This window comes from Arachis stenosperma, chromosome 6 (assembly GCF_014773155.1).
Source record: "Arachis stenosperma cultivar V10309 chromosome 6, arast.V10309.gnm1.PFL2, whole genome shotgun sequence".
NCBI classification, from domain to species: Eukaryota; Viridiplantae; Streptophyta; class Magnoliopsida; order Fabales; family Fabaceae; genus Arachis; species Arachis stenosperma.
This window is the reverse complement of record NC_080382.1, coordinates 107,287,034-107,303,115: the sequence shown is the minus strand read 5'-3', so window position 1 is coordinate 107,303,115 and position 16,082 is coordinate 107,287,034. Positions and strand designations below refer to the sequence as shown.

Genomic DNA, 16,082 nt, shown 5'->3' with positions numbered 1-16,082 from the left:
CGTTCATAGGTGAGAATGATGATGAGTGTCACGGATCATCACATTCATCAAGTTGAAGAACAAGTGATATCTTAGAACAAGAACAAGCGGAATTGAATAGAAGAACAATAGTAATTGCATTAATACTCGAGGTACAGCAGAGCTCCACACCTTAATCTATGGTGTGTAGAAACTCCACCGTTGAAAATACATAAGAATAAGGTCTAGGCATGGCCGAATGGCCAGCCTCTCAATGATCTAAGATAGCCTAAGAACAAAGATAGCTACCCCGATATCTAAATACAATAGTAAAAGGTCCTACTTATAGAGAACTAGTAGCCTAAGGTTTACAGAGATGAGTAAATGACATAAAAATCTACTTCCGGGCCCACTTGGTGTGTGCTTGGGCTGAGCAATGAAGCATTTTCGTGTAGAGACTCTTCTTGGAGTTAAACGCCAGCTTTTGTGCCAGTTTGGGCGTTTAACTCCCGTTTTGGTGCCAGTTCCGGCGTTTAACGCTGGAAATTCTGAAGGTGACTTTGAACGCCGGTTTGGGCCATCAAATCTTGGGCAAAGTATGGACTATCATATATTGCTGGAAAGCCCAGGATGTGTACTTTCCAACGCCGTTAAGAGCGCGCCAATTGGGCTTCTGTAGCTCCAGAAAATCCACTTCGAGTGCAGGGAGGTCAGAATCCAACAGCATCTGCAGTCCTTTTCAGTCTCTGAATCAGATTTTTGCTCAGGTCCCTCAATTTCAGCCAGAAAATACCTGAAATCACAGAAAAACACACAAACTCATAGTAAAGTCTAGAAAAGTGAATTTTAACTAAAAACTAATAAAAATATACTAAAAACTAACTAAATCATACTAAAAACAATGCCAAAAAGCGTACAAATTATCCGCTCATCACAACACCAAACTTAAATTGTTGCTTGTCCCCAAGCAACTGAATATCAAATAAGATAAAAAGAAGAGAATATACTATAGACTCCAAATTATCAATGAAACTTAGCTCCAATTAGATGAGCGGGACTAGTAGCTTTTTGCCTCTGAACAGTTTTGGCATCTCACTTTATCCTTTGAAATTCAGAATGATTGGCTTCTTTAGGAACTCAGAATCCAGATAGTGTTATTGATTCTCTTAGTTAAGTATGATGATTCTTGAACACAGCTACTTTATGAGTCTTGGCCGTGGCCCAAAGCACTCTGTCTTCCAGTATTACCACCGGATACATACATGCCACAGACATAATTGGGTGAACCTTTTCAGATTGTGACCCAGCTTTGCTAGAGTCCCCAATTAGAGGTGTCCAGGGTTCTTAAGCACACTCTTTTTGCCTTGGATCACAACTTTATTTCTCTCTCTTTTTTTTTTCTCGTTTTTCTCCTTCTCTTTTTCTTTTTTTTTTGTATTCACTGCTTTTTCTTGCTTCAAGAATCATTTTTATGATTTTTCAGATCCTCAGTAACATGCCTCCTTTTTCATCATTCTTTCAAGAGCCAACAATTTTAACATTCATGAACAACAAATTCAAAAGATATATGCACTGTTCAAGCATACATTCAGAAAACAAAAAGTATTGTCACCACATCAAACTTATTAAGCTAGTTTTAAAGATGAATTCGAAATCCTGTACTTCTTGTTCTTTTGTAATAAAAACAGTTTTCATTTAAGAAAGGTGATGGATTCATAGGACATTCATAACTTTAAGGCATAGACACTAAGACACTAATGATCATAAGACACAAACATGGACAAACATAAGCATAAATTTTCGAAAAACAGAAAAATAAAGAACAAGGAGATTAAAGAACGGGTCCACCTTAGTGATGGCGGCTTGTTCTTCCTCTTGAAGGTCTTATGGAGTGCTTGAGCTCCTCAATATCTCTTCCTTGCCTTTGTTGCTCCTCTCTCATGATTCTTTGATCTTCTCTAATTTCATGAAGGAGGATAGAATGTTCTTGGTGCTCCACCCTTAGTTGTCCCATGTTGGAACTCAATTCTCCTAGGGAGGTGTTAATTTGCTCCCAATAGTCTTGTGGAGGAAAGTGCATCCCTTGAGGCATCTCAGGGATCTCATGATGAGAGGGGTCTCTTGTTTGCTCCATCCTTTTCTTAGTGATGGGCTTGTCCTCATCAATGAGAATGTCTCCTTCTATGTCCACTCCAACTGAATAACAGAGGTGACAAATGAGATGAGAAAAGGCTAACCTTGCCAAGGTAGAGGACTTGTCCGCCACCTTATAGAGTTCTTGGGCTATAACCTCATGAACTTCTATTTCTTCTCCAATCATGATGCTATGGATCATGATGGCCCGGTCTAGAGTAACTTCAGACCGGTTGCTAGTGGGAATGATTGAGCGTTGAATAAACTCCAACCATCCTCTAGCCACGGGCTTGAGGTCATGCCTTCTCAATTGAACCGGCTTCCCTCTTGAATCTCTGTTCCATTGGGTGCCCTCTTCACAAATGTCAGTGAGGACTTGGTCCAACCTTTGATCAAAGTTGACCCTTCTTGTGTAAGGATGTTCATCTCCTTGCATCATGGGCAAGTTGAATGCCAACCTCACATTTTCTAGACTAAAGTCTAAGTATTTACCCCGAACCATAGTAAGCCAATTCTTTGGATCCGGGTTCACACTTTGATCATGGTTCTTGGTGATCCATGCATTGGCATAGAACTCTTGAACCATTAAGATTCTGACTTGTTGAATGGGGTTGGTAAGAACTTCCCAACCTCTTCTTCGGATCTCATGTCGGATCTCCGGATATTCACTCTTTTTGAGTGAAAAAGGGACCTCGGGGATCACCTTCTTCAAGGCCACAACTTCATAGAAGTGGTCTTGATGCACCCTTGAGATGAATCTCTCCATCTCCCATGACTCGGAGGTAGAAGCTTTTGCCTTCCCTTTCCTCTTTCTAGAGGTTTCTCCGGCCTTGGATGCCATAAATGGTTATGGAAAAACAAAAAGCAATGCTTTTACCACACCAAACTTAAAAGGTTTGCTCGTCCTCGAGCAAAAGAAGAAAGAAGAGAGTAGAAGAAGAAGAAATGAGAAAGAAGGGAATGGCTTAGTGTTCGGCCAAAGAGGGGGAGAAGTGGTGATTAGGGTGTGTGAAAATGAAGGAGTGAAGATGGGTTTATATAGGTGTGAGGGGAAGGGTCATGGTTCGGCTATGGGAGGGTGAGTTTGGGAGGGAAAGTGGTTTGAATTTGAAGGTGAGGTAGGTGGGGTTTTATGAAGGATGGATGTGAGTGGTGAAGAGAAAGATGGGATTTGATAGGTGAAGGGTTTTTGGGGAAGAGGTGTTGAGGTGATTGGTGAATGGGTGAAGAAGAGAGAGTGGTGGGGTTGGTGGGGATCCTGTGGGGTCCACAGATCCTGAGGTGTCAAGGAAAAGTCATCCCTGCACCAAATGGCATGTAAAAATGCGTTTTTAGCCAATTCTGGCGTTAAACGCCGGGCTGGTGCCCATTCCTGGCGTTTAACGCCAAGTTCTTGCCCTTTTTTGGCGTTTAACGCCAGTCTGGTGCCCCTTTCTGGCGTTAAACGCCCAGAATGGTGCCAGACTGGGCGTTAAACGCCCAACAGCTAGCCTTACTGGCGTTTAAACGCCAGCACGCTCTCCTCCAGGGTGTGCTATTTTTCTTTCTGCTTTTCATTCTGTTTTTGCTTTTTCAATTGATTTTGTGACTTCTCATGATCATCAACCTACAAAATAAAATAAAATAATAAAGGAAAATATATAAAATATAACATTGTGTTGCCTCCCAACAAGCACTTCTTTAATGTCAGTAGCTTGACAGAGGGCTCTCATGGAGCCTCACAGATGCTCAGAGCAATGTTGGAACCTCCCAACACCAAACTTAGAGTTTGTGTGTGGGGGTTCAACACCAAACTTAGAGTTTGGTTGTGGCCTCCCAACACCAAACTTAGAGTTTGACTGTGGGGGCTCTGTTTGACTCTGCTTTGAGAGAAGCTCTTCATGCTTCCTCTCCATGGTGACAGAGGGATATCCTTGAGCCTTAAACTCAAAGGATTCTTCATTCACTTGAATGATTAGTTCACCTCTATCAACATCAATCACAGCCTTTGCTGTGGCAAGGAAGGGTCTGCCAAGGATGATGGATTCATCCATGCACTTCCCAGTCTCTAGGACTATGAAATCAGCAGGGATGTAATGGTCTTCAATCTTCACCAAAACATCCTCTACAAGTCCATAAGCTTGTTTTCTTGAGTTGTCTGCCATCTCTAGTGAGATTCTTGCAGCTTGTACCTCAAAGATCCCTAGTTTCTCCATTACAGAGAGAGGCATGAGGTTTACACTTGACCCTAAGTCACACAGAGCCTTCTTGAAGGTCATGGTGCCTATGGTACAAGGTAGTGAAAACTTCCCAGGGTCTTGTCTCTTTTGAGGTAATTTCTTCCTAGACAAGTCATCCAGTTCTTTGGTGAGCAAAGGAGGTTCGTTCTCCCAAGTCTCATTTCTAAATAACTTGTCATTTAGCTTCATGATTGCTCCAAGGTATTTAGCAACTTGCTCTTCAGTGACATACTCATCCTCTTCAGAGGAGGAATACTCATCAGAGCTCATGAAAGGCAGAAGTAAGTCCAATGGAATCTCTATGGTCTCATTTTGAGCCTCAGATTCCCATGGTTCCTCATTGGGGGACTCAGTGGAGGCCAGTGGACGTCCATTGAGGTCTTCCTCAGTGGCGTTCACTGCCTCTTCCTCCCCTCCACATTCGGCCATGTTAATGGCCTTGCACTCTCCTTTTGAATTTTCTTCTGTATTGCTTGGAAGAGTACTAGGAGGGAGTTCAGTAATTTTCTTGCTCAGCTGTCCCACTTGTGCCTCCAAATTCCTAATGGAGGACCTTGTTTCAGTCATGAAACTTTGAGTGGTTTTGATTAGATCAGAGACCATGGTTGCTAAGTCAGAGTGGCTTTGCTTAGAACTCTCTGTCTGTTGCTGAGAAGATGATGGAAAAGGCTTGCCATTGCTAAACCTGTTTCTTCCACCATTATTGTTGTTGAAACCCTGTTGAGGTCTCTGTTGATCCTTCCATGAAAGATTTAGATGATTCCTCCATGAAGGATTATAGGTGTTTCCATAGGGTTCTCCCATGTAATTCACCTCTTCCATTGAAGGGTTCTCAGGATCATAAGCTTCTTCTTCAGATGAAGCATCCTTAGTACTGCTTGGTGCATTTTGCATTCCAGACAGTCTTTGAGAAATCAAATTGACTTGTTGAGTCAATATCTTGTTCTGAGCCAGAATGGCATTCAGAGTATCAATCTCAAGAACTCCTTTCTTCTGATTAGTCCCATTGTTCACAGGATTCCTTTCAGAAGTGTACATGAATTGGTTATTTGCAACCATTTCAATTAGTTCTTGAGCTTCTGTAGGCGTCTTCTTCAGATGAAGAGATCCTCTAGCAGAGCTATCCAAAGACATCTTGGATAGTTCAGAGAGACCATCATAGAAAATACCTATGATGCTCCATTCAGAAAGCATGTCAGAAGGACATTTTCTGATCAATTGTTTGTATCTTTCCCAAGCTTCATAGAGGGATTCTCCATCCTTCTGTCTGAAGATTTGGAATTCCACTCTAAGCTTACTCAATTTTTGAGGTGGAAAGAACTTTGCCAAGAAGGCATTGACTAGCTTTTCCCATGAGTCCAGGCTTTCTTTAGGTTGTGAGTCCAACCATGTCCTAGCTCTGTCTCTTACAGCAAAAGGGAATAGCATAAGTCTGTACACCTCAGGGTTAACCCCATTATTCTTGACAGTGTCACAGATTTGCAAGAACTCAGCCAAAAACTGATGAGGATCTTCCAATGGAAGTCCATGAAACTTGCAATTCTGTTGCATTAGAGAAACTAATTGAGGCTTAAGCTCAAAGTTGTTTGCTCCAATGGCAGGGATAGAGATGCTTCTCCCATAGAAGTCGGGAGTAGGTGCAGTAAAGTCACCCAGCACCTTCCTTGCATTGTTTGCCTTGTTGTTGTTTTCGGATGCCATGTCTTCTTCTTTGAAGATTTCTGTTAGGTCCTCTACAGAGAGTTGTGCCTTAGCTTCTCTTAGCTTTCGCTTCAAGGTCCTTTCAGGTTCAGGGTCAGCTTCAACAAGAATGCTTTTGTCTTTGTTCCTGCTCATATGAAAGAGAAGAGAACAAGAAAATGTGGAATCCTCTATGTCACAATATAGAGATTCCTTGAGGTGTCAGAGAAGAAGAAAAATAGAAGGAAGAAGGAGAAGAATTCGAACTTAGTCAGATAGAGTTTGAATTGTGCATTGAGGAGGAGTGGTGCTCCATAAATAGAAGGATGTGAGAAGAGAGGAGGAAATTTTTCGAAAATTAATTAAAAAGATTTTAAAAGCATTTTGAAAAACTTTAATTTGATTTTCGAAAATCAAGAGTGAGAAAGGGATCAAGTAATTTTTGAAAAGGATTTTGAAATTAGAAATCAAAAAGATATGATTGAAAACTGTTTTGAAAAAGATGTGATTAAAAAGATATGATTGAGAAGATATGATTTGAAAACAATTTTAAAAAGATTTGATTTTAAAAATTAATGACTTGCCTAACAAGAAAAGATATGATTCAAACATTAAACCTTTCTCAACAGAAAAGGCAACATACTTGAAATGTTCAATCAAATCATTAATTGTTAGTAAGTATCTTTGAAAAAGGAAAGAAATTGATTTTGAAAACATTTGATTGAAAAGATATGATTTGAAAAAGATTTGATTTTGAAAAAACTTTGAAAACTTGAAAAAAAATTGATTTGAAAACAAAATCCTCCCCCTTGTGCCATCCTGGCGTTAAACGCCCAGAATGGTGCACATTCTGGCGTTTAACGCCCAATGCACTACCTTTTTGGGCGTTAAACGCCCAACCAGGCACCCTGGCTGGCATTTAAACGCCAGTCTGTCCTTCTTCACTGGGCGTTTTGAACGCCCAGCTTTTTCTGTGTAATTCCTCTGCTGCATGTTCTGAATCTTCAGTTCCCTGTACTATTGACTTGAAAATAGAACCAAGATCAAATAAACAATGCATGCAAGACACCAAACTTAAAATTAGACACTAGACTCAAACAAGAAACATAAAATATTTTTGGTTTTTATGATTTTGTAATTTTTTTGGATTTTTCGAAAATTAAGTGGAAAAGAAAATAAAGGTATCAAAAATTCTTAATGAGAATTCCAGGAATCATGCAATGTTAGTCTAAAGCTTCAGTCTAAAGGAATTAGACATGAATAGCCAAGCTTCAGCAGGACATTGCATTCAAGAGCTAAATTGATGAGAATCAATCAGCTTTGGTGATGATAAGATCATCACCTTGAAACACTAGAATTCATTCTTAAGAACTCTGAAAAATACCTAATCTAAGCAACAAGATGAACCGTCAGTTGTCCGTACTCGAAACAATCCCCGGCAACGGCACCAAAAACTTGGTGCGCGAAATTGTGAACAATACTTTTCACAACTCTCATAATCCCCGGTAATGAACCCCAAAAACTTGGTGTTCAATACCATGGCATAAACACAACTTCGCACAACTAACCAGCAAGTGCACTGGGTCGTCCAAGTAATAAACCTTACGCGAGTAAGGGTCGATCCCACGGAGATTGTTGGTATGAAGCAAGCTATGGTCATCTTGTAAATCTTAGTCAGGCAAACTCAAATGGATATGGTGATATACGAACAAAACATAAAGATAAAGATAGAGATACTTATGTAATTCATTGGTGGGAATTTCAGATAAGCGCATGAAGATGCTGTGTCCCTTCCGTCTCTCTGCTTTCCTACTGTCTTCATCCAATCCTTCTTACTCCTTTCCATGGCAAGCTTATGCAAGGGTTTCACCGTTGTCAGTGGCTACCTCCCATCCTCTCAGTGGAAATGTTCAACGCACCCTGTCACGGCACGACTATCCATCTGTCGGTTCTCAATCAGGCCGGAATAGAATCCAGTGATTCTTTTGCGTCTGTCACTAACGCCCCGCCTTCACGAGTTTGAAGCATGTCACAGTCATTCAATCATTGAATCCTACTCAGAATACCACAGACAAGGTTAGACCTTCCGGATTCTCTTGAATGCCGCCATCAGTTCTAGCCTATACCACGAAGACTCTGATCTCAAGGAATGGCTGGCTCGGTTGTCAGGCGAGCGCTCGGTTGTCAGGCGATCAACCATGCATCGTGTATCAGGAATCCAAGAGATATTCACCCAATCTAAGGTAGAACGGAGGTGGTTGTCAGGCACACGTTCATAGGTGAGAATGATGATGAGTGTCACGGATCATCACATTCATCAAGTTGAAGAACAAGTGATATCTTAGAACAAGAACAAGCGGAATTGAATAGAAGAACAATAGTAATTGCATTAATACTCGAGGTACAACAGAGCTCCACACCTTAATCTATGGTGTGTAGAAACTCCACCGTTGAAAATACATAAGAATAAGGTCTAGGCATGGCCGAATGGCCAGCCTCTCAATGATCTAAGATAGCCTAAGAACAAAGATAGCTACCCCGATATCTAAATACAATAGTAAAAGGTCCTACTTATAGAGAACTAGTAGCCTAAGGTTTACAGAGATGAGTAAATGACATAAAAATCCACTTCCGGGCCCACTTGGTGTGTGCTTGGGCTGAGCAATGAAGCATTTTCTTGTAGAGACTCTTCTTGGAGTTAAACGCCAGCTTTTGTGCCAGTTTGGGCGTTTAACTCCCATTTTGGTGCCAGTTCCGGCGTTTAACGCTGGAAATTCTGAAGGTGACTTTGAACGCCAGTTTGGGCCATCAAATCTTGGGCAAAGTATGAACTATCATATATTGCTGGAAAGCCCAGGATGTCTACTTTCCAACGCCGTTGAGAGCGCGCCAATTGGGCTTCTGTAGCTCCAGAAAATCCACTTCGAGTGCAGGGAGGTCAGAATCCAACAGCATCTGCAGTCCTTTTCAATCTCTGAATCAGATTTTTGCTCAGGTCCCTCAATTTCAGCCAGAAAATACCTGAAATCACAGAAAAACACACAAACTCATAGTAAAGTCCAGAAAATTGAATTTTAACTAAAAACTAATAAAAATATACTAAAAACTAACTAAATCATACTAAAAACATACTAAAAACAATGCCAAAAGCGTACAAATTATCCGCTCATCAGGCTGCCTTAGGATTTGAGTCGTGTTCCTCTATTTGGGCCCTTTATTGGGCTTTCCTGTCGATTTGGTCGAGCTCTTTGAAAAGAGGTCGGATAGTCTGACCTGAAGAGGTCGGTCGCCTTGTCGCTAAACATCCCGGGTCGATCAGCTCGACCCAGGGTATGAACAGTGCCCCTGTTTGAGCTCGGTTTTCTTTGTTTGAGGTCGAGTCTTTTGACGTCGGTCCTTCTTTTAGTGAAACTGAGTTCAAGCATTTTGTCGATTTCTTCTTTTGTAGATTTTTGAATGTAGAACGTTTTCCTCAAAAAGCGCGCGCTTTTATACCAGCGCTTTGTTCTTGGGAACGTGGGGGGTTTAATACCTTCATTAATTGGTATTAATTGCCCCACTTTTTCTCTTGGCTTTTATTTTGAATTTCTCAATCAAAAAACGGTTTCTCTTCTTTGCTCTTTTTCGTAACTTCTCCCTTTACTCTCTCATTTTCTGTTTCTTGCCCAGAGTTTGTAGTTTCTTCTTTGCGACGTCTGTTCTGCTACTGCGCTTTCAGAAGAGGGCTGATTCCACATTTTCTCCTTCTGTCTTTGCATTCTTCCGCTTCGAGGGGTGGCTTTGTTGCTTCTGCTCTTTTTCTTCGAGGTTTTCTTCTATTCTCCAGGTTAGTCCTATTACGTGTTTCCTCGTTTATTTTTGACTTTGCGATGGAGTTTTCCTTTTGATCTTCCTTTTGGAGAAAGTTTGGATCTTTCTGTTTTTATCATGCTTGACTTGTTGCATGCTCTAGATTTTTCTCTTTTTTTGGTGCGAATCTCTTCTTTGTTTGCTTGAATCTTTTTCTTTTGTATGTTGCCGCCGTTTCTGCCTGTGCTTTTGCTGATGATTTTTTACTTGATTTCAAAAACGTTTGCGCCTTTGCTGTTTTTCTTCTTGGTCCTTTTGGTGTTCTGATAAACTGTAGCAGTAGTGTTTTTCACTGATAAACTGTAGGTACAATGCTTTTTCTGATAAACTGTAGAGGGGGTGGTGTTTTTGCGTTTTTTGCTTCTTTTGTTTCTTTCGGGATTTTATTTTCTTTTTGATGAGTGCCGGGATGTAGGCTGTAGAAACAACTTGAAATCCTTGCCTGTTTACTGCCTCCAGGGGATGACCCCAAACTTTCTTATCTTGAGTCTTGGGGTTTTCCCTTTATGTTTGTCGAGATGTTTTGCTCCTCGTCCGGGATGTTTTTAAGTAATCCATTCTTCTCTTCTTTTTGTAGGATTTAGTTGACCTCATGTCTTCCCGAAATAACGTTGTAGAGATGCCTTCCCAGGTTCCTGCGAGTATGGCCGATTGGGTGGACTCCATGGTTCTCATGTGTGTCTCGCTGGTTGATTCTGAGTTTTGTGCTCAGCTTAGGCAGTTTCATAGTGTCTGTAGTAAGTCTGGTGATGAGAAGAATTATGAACTTGTCCCTCCCTCTTCTGACGAGAGAGTCTGCTTTTCAACTCGGGTTGTTGATGGTCGCCCTTTCTTTTATGCTTATGATTTTTTCTTTGGTCAGCTGGGTATTACCCTTCCTTTTACTCAATTTGAAACCGACCTGTTATGGTCTTGTAATGTTGCCCCCTCTCAACTTCACCCAAATTCCTGGGGTTTCATAAAAATTTTCCAATTATTGTGTAATGGTTTTGGTATTCATGCTTCCCAATCTCTCTTTTTCTACTTGTTTGTCTTGACCAAGCCCGGAGTGGTGAAAAAGAAGGCAGCTTGGATCTCCTTTCGTTCCACCCAAGGAAAGAAGGTCTTTTCCATGTTTGATGAGTCATTCCGCGATTTTAAAAACTACTTTTTCAAGGTCCGAGCTGTTGAAGGAACTCGGCCCTTTTTTCTGGATGAAAATGATGAGCCTGCCTTTCCCTTGGAATGGCAGAAAGACGTGAGGGTCTCCAGGTATTCTTGGGAAATGTTGGATAAGGCTGAGCGAGCCTTTGTTACTGTTTTGGAAGAACGCTGGGGTCAACCTCCCCATCTTGATACAAAAATTTTTTTAACCAATCCTTCTCTTCTTCAAACTGAACTGGGTATCTTGTGTTTCCTTTATTATCTGTTTATGTTGCTTGTAGCTGTCTTTCCGATTTGTCCGACTTGTAGGCTTTTTTGTTTTATTTGCAGAGGCAATGAAGAATAACGAATCTATGAAAGCTTTTAAGAGGGCGCAGAAGGTGACTGTTGCCAGAAATATTGCTGCCAAGGCGGCTGGGGAGGGGTCCTCCCAAGTGCGCGAGAAGCCATCAGTGCCGAGTTCTCCCGGGGTGAGGAAGGTTATCCCAACACCTCGGGTCCGCTTGGTGGATCCTCACCCTACTTCTGCCGCTCCATCTGCTGCCCCTCCAAGTAAGAAGCAAAAGACGGCTGAGCCCTTCGACCTCAATGCCCCTGATTTTAATGCCATTGAGTTTGTAGATCAACAAATCGGGCCCTATGGTACCATCTCCATGGACGATGTGTCCATTCTCCATCATCTGGAGTTTATGGCCCAAAATCATGTAAGGATGGCATATATGTCGGCTGCTATATACCGGACTGCTCAAAATCTTCCTCTCCATGCTACCAAGACATTTATAGAGGAGGCAAAGCAGGAGTTTGACCGGATGAAGGGGCTGAAGGAGGAGCTTGAATTAAAGGTGACCAAGTTGGAGAAGGATCTAGAGAATGAGAAGGCAAGTTCCCTTTCACTGGTGGCTTCTTTGAGGTTGGCCGAGGACACAGCCTTGATGCATAAGGAGAGTTACGTTACGACTTATCGGGAGGTGATGCGCCTGAGGGAGGAGTTGAACGATGCCCGGGAAGATTATTCTGAGCTCCAAGGTCATCTCGTTGGCAGCGTGACTGCTGCTTACGAGAACTTGAAGGAGCAAGTTCGGGTCATTGCTCCCGAGGCCGATCTCACCCCTTTCAGCCTGGACAACGTTGTCAGGGATGGCAAGATTGTCCCTGATGACGATGGTGATGATGATGCTGATCCTCCTCCTGTGTCCTCTGCCAAAGTGTCGACTTCTTCTGCTCCTCCGGTTGCACTTGATTCGGATTGCTAGGTTTTGAACCGGGAGGATGGAACTATAGATGCCGTGCCTATTCAGACTCGTCCTCCTTCTCCTTGTCCTGATGATGCCAAGAAGGCTCCTAATGCTTGCTGATCTCTTTCTAGATATTTATGTAGTTGGCTCGGCTTGTGGGCTTTTTTTAAAACTTTGTTTGTTTTGCTGACGGTTTCTAGTTGCTTGTTTTAGCAACTTTATTTTGAAAAACAAAAAGTAGCTCGCTATCTTTAGCAGGTGTTGATGGCCGCCGAGGCTTTATAACTTTGTGGATTATATGAAGGTTTTTGTCTTGTTTTCTCTTCTGCTTTTTGATAATGTTGGAACCTTGTAGCTCGACCTCCTTGGATTATTTCGTTTTATTGCTTATATCTCGGATCCTTTGAGGCTGTGATTGTATAGGTCCAACTTGTTTCTCGGTTTTCTGTATTTATGACCGATTCCTTTGCGTTGGTTCTCTTCTAAGTTATTTTTGTAATCCTCTTTTTTGGACCTTTGTCAGGTCTCTTTCAGGGATTACTTTGATAACTTTTTAGTGGTAGGAGTCCGACTTGGTTATGTCTGTCTCCTTTAAGTTATTTTTTGTAGTCCTCTTTCTTGGATCTTTGTCAGAGCTCTTTCAGGGACTACTTGTATAACTTTTTAGTGGTAGGAGTCCGACTTGGTTATGTCGGTCTTCTTTAAGTTATTTTTTTGTAGTCCTCTTTCTTGGATCTTTGTCAGATCTCTTTCAGGGACTACTTGTATAACTTTTTAGTGGTAGGAGTCCGACTTGGTTATGTCGGTCTCCTTTAAGTTATTTTTTTGTAGTCCTCTTTCTTGGATCTTTGTCAGATCTCTTTCAGGGACTACTTGTATAACGTTTTAGTGGTAGGAGTCCGACTTGGTTATGTCGGTCTCCTTTAAGTTATTTTTTGTAGTCCTCTTTCTTGGATCTTTGTCAGATCTCTTTCAGGGACTACTTGTATAACTTTTTGTTTTGGGCTGACTTTGATTATGTCAGGCCCTTCTAAGTTAAAGTAATCCTCTTTAATAAGGTTGGCCAGACCTCTTTCCAAGGTTTACTTATAACTTGGGTTGACTTGGTTCGACTTCTTAACGTTCGACCAGTCTTTAAGTTATTATTTTAGTGATTCGTAAGACCTCGTCAGGTTCTTTTTTGGATTGCTTTCGATAACTTCTTACATTATTCTGTGTTTACCTTCGCCGATTTGTAGAAAGTGGTTGGCATCTTTAGATCGTCCTTTGGGTGAATCGCGTTTTCACCTTTATCGGACGATTTGTCTTTACCGTGGTCGTGCAGTGAAATTGTTTTTCACTTTCTGCCGACCTGTCGCTTTATAATCGGATGATGAATACTTCAGATTAATGCGTCTTGGATTCTTTGTAGAATATCTAAATAAACTTTATTCAAAGAAAAAATACAAATATATACATGTGGGAATTTTCTTATCCCTTTAAGTCGGGCATGACCTAGATCTCAACATGGTGCCTCATTAAAAAACCTTTTCAGGAAAAAGAGCACATCCACTAGTGAGATCCGTTTTCTTTTCTAGCTGTAGTACCTTCTTAGGTTGCAGGCATGCCATGATCTGGGAAGCTCTCGTCCATCGAGTTTGGACAGTCGGTAGTAGCCCTTCCCAAGTACTTCTATGACTCGGTAGGGTCTTTTCCAGTTTGCTGCCAGCTTCCCTTCTCCGAGCCGAGTTGTTCCAATGTCGTTTCGGATTAAGATGAGATCGTTCTCAGCGAAACTTCTTGGTACTACTTTTTTATTATATCTGGAAGCCATTCGATGTTTTAGAGCTTCTTCTCTGATCCGGGCTCTTTCTTGGATTTCAGGTAGTAGGTCGAGTTCTTCCCTCTGACGTTGGGAGTTTGCTCCCTCATTATAATGGACTACTCTATGCGATCCTTCTTCAATTTCTACTGGAATCACTGCCTCCATTCCGTATGTTAATCGGAAAGGGGATTCCTTTGTGGTGGAATGTGGCGTCGTTCAATATGCCCATAGAACCTGTGGAAGCTCCTCTGCCCAGACTCCCTTTGCGTCTTGCAGTCTTCATTTTAACCCTGCCAATATGACTTTGTTGGCGGCTTCGGCCTGTCCATTGGCTTGTGGATGTTCGACAGAGGTGTACTGGTGCTTTATATTAAAGTCGGCTACTAATTTTCTGAAGCCTGCGTCTGTGAATTGGGTGCCATTATTTATGGTTATTGAATATGGGACTCCGAACCTCGTGATAATATTTCTATATAAGAATTTTCGGCTTCTTTGGGCGGTGGCATTGGCTAGGGGTTCTGCCTCGATCCATTTTGTAAAGTAATCTACCCCTACTATGAGGAATTTAACTTGCCCTGATCCCTGGGGAAAGGGACCGAGAAGGTCGAGTCCCCATTTTGCGAACGGCCAAGGCGAAGTCACGCTAATGAGTTCTTCTGGCGGGGCAATGTGGAAGTTGGCATGTTTCTGACATGGTGGACATGTCTTTACAAATTCTGTAGATTCTTTCTGTAAGTTTGGCCAATAAAACCCTGCCCAAAGTATCTTTTTGGCGAGAGCCCGTGCTCCGAGATGATTGCCACAAATGCCGCCGTGTACCTCTTCTAACACTTCCCTGGTGTGGGAGGTTGGCACACATTTTAGTAATGGTACCGAGATTCCTCTTTTGTACAGGATGTTGTTTATGATGGTGTAGTATTGTGCCTCCCTTTTTAGCCTCTTTGCTTCCTTTTCTTCTGTGGGGAGCGTTCCTGTTTTGAGGTAGTTGATTATGGGGATCATCCATCCGTGGTCCTGGCCTGTTATGGTTAGGACTTTTTCTGCTTTCGAGATTGATGGGTTCTGTAACATTTCCTGGATGAGGCTTCTATTGTTGCCCCCTAGTTTGGTGCTGACTAGTTTTGAAAGTGCATCAGCTCGGGCATTTTGCTCACGGGGTATGTGGCAGATCTTGTATTCCCCGATTTGTCCGAGCTGTTCCTTGGTCTTATCCAAGTACTTTTTCATGGTGGGATCTTTGGCTTGGTAGCTCCCTGTTATTTGTGATGTGACCACTTGCGAATCGCTGTAAATATTAAGTTTTTGAGCTCCCACCTCTTCAGCCAGTTTCAAACCAGCTAGCAATGCTTCGTATTCCGCCTGGTTATTTGAAGCCGGGAATCCGAACTTGAGGGAGAGCTCAACTTGGGTTCTCTGGTTGCTTTCTATTATCACTCCTGCGTCACTTCCCATTTTATTGGAAGAACCGTCCACATAGAGATTCCACTCTATGGGAGTTTCTAGGGCATCTGTGAATTCTGCGATAAAGTCGGCCAGGTATTGTGATTTGATGGCTGTCCGAGCTTCATATTGGAGGTCGAACTCGGACAGCTCGACTGCCCATTGTAGAATTCTGCCTGCTAAATCTGTCTTCTGCAATATTCCTTTTAAGGGCTGGTTAGTTCGAACTTTAATGGTGTGGGCCTGGAAGTAAGGGCGGAGTCGTCGAGATGTTAGAACGAGAGTGTAGGCAAATTTTTCTATTTTCTGATAGTTCAGCTTGGATCCCTGTAGTGCTTTGCTAATGAAGTAGACGGGTTGTTGTCCGTTTTTGTCTTCTCTGACCAGTGCTGACGCTACTACCCTGCTTCCTACTGCGAGATATAATATGAGTGGTTCTCCTTCTCGTGGTCGGGATAGGATAGATGGCTGTCCTAAGAACTTCTTAAAGTCTTGGAAGGCTTGTTCGCATTCTGTCGTCCATTCGAACTGTTTCCCTTTTCTTAAAGTAGCATAGAAGGGGAGGGATCTTATCGCGGCTCTTGCTAAGAATCGGGATAGGGCAGTAAATCTCCCGTTGAG

General features: G+C 42.1%; 1 non-coding gene across 1 annotated transcript; it reads left to right on the top strand.

The window, feature by feature from the left end:
- Positions 1 to 5,498: 5,498 nt before the first annotated feature.
- LOC130937136 (small nucleolar RNA R71) lies at positions 5,499 to 5,606 on the top strand. Its single transcript, XR_009068368.1, has one exon. It is a non-coding gene; the product is annotated as a small nucleolar RNA R71 (small nucleolar RNA).
- Positions 5,607 to 16,082: the final 10,476 nt, after the last annotated feature.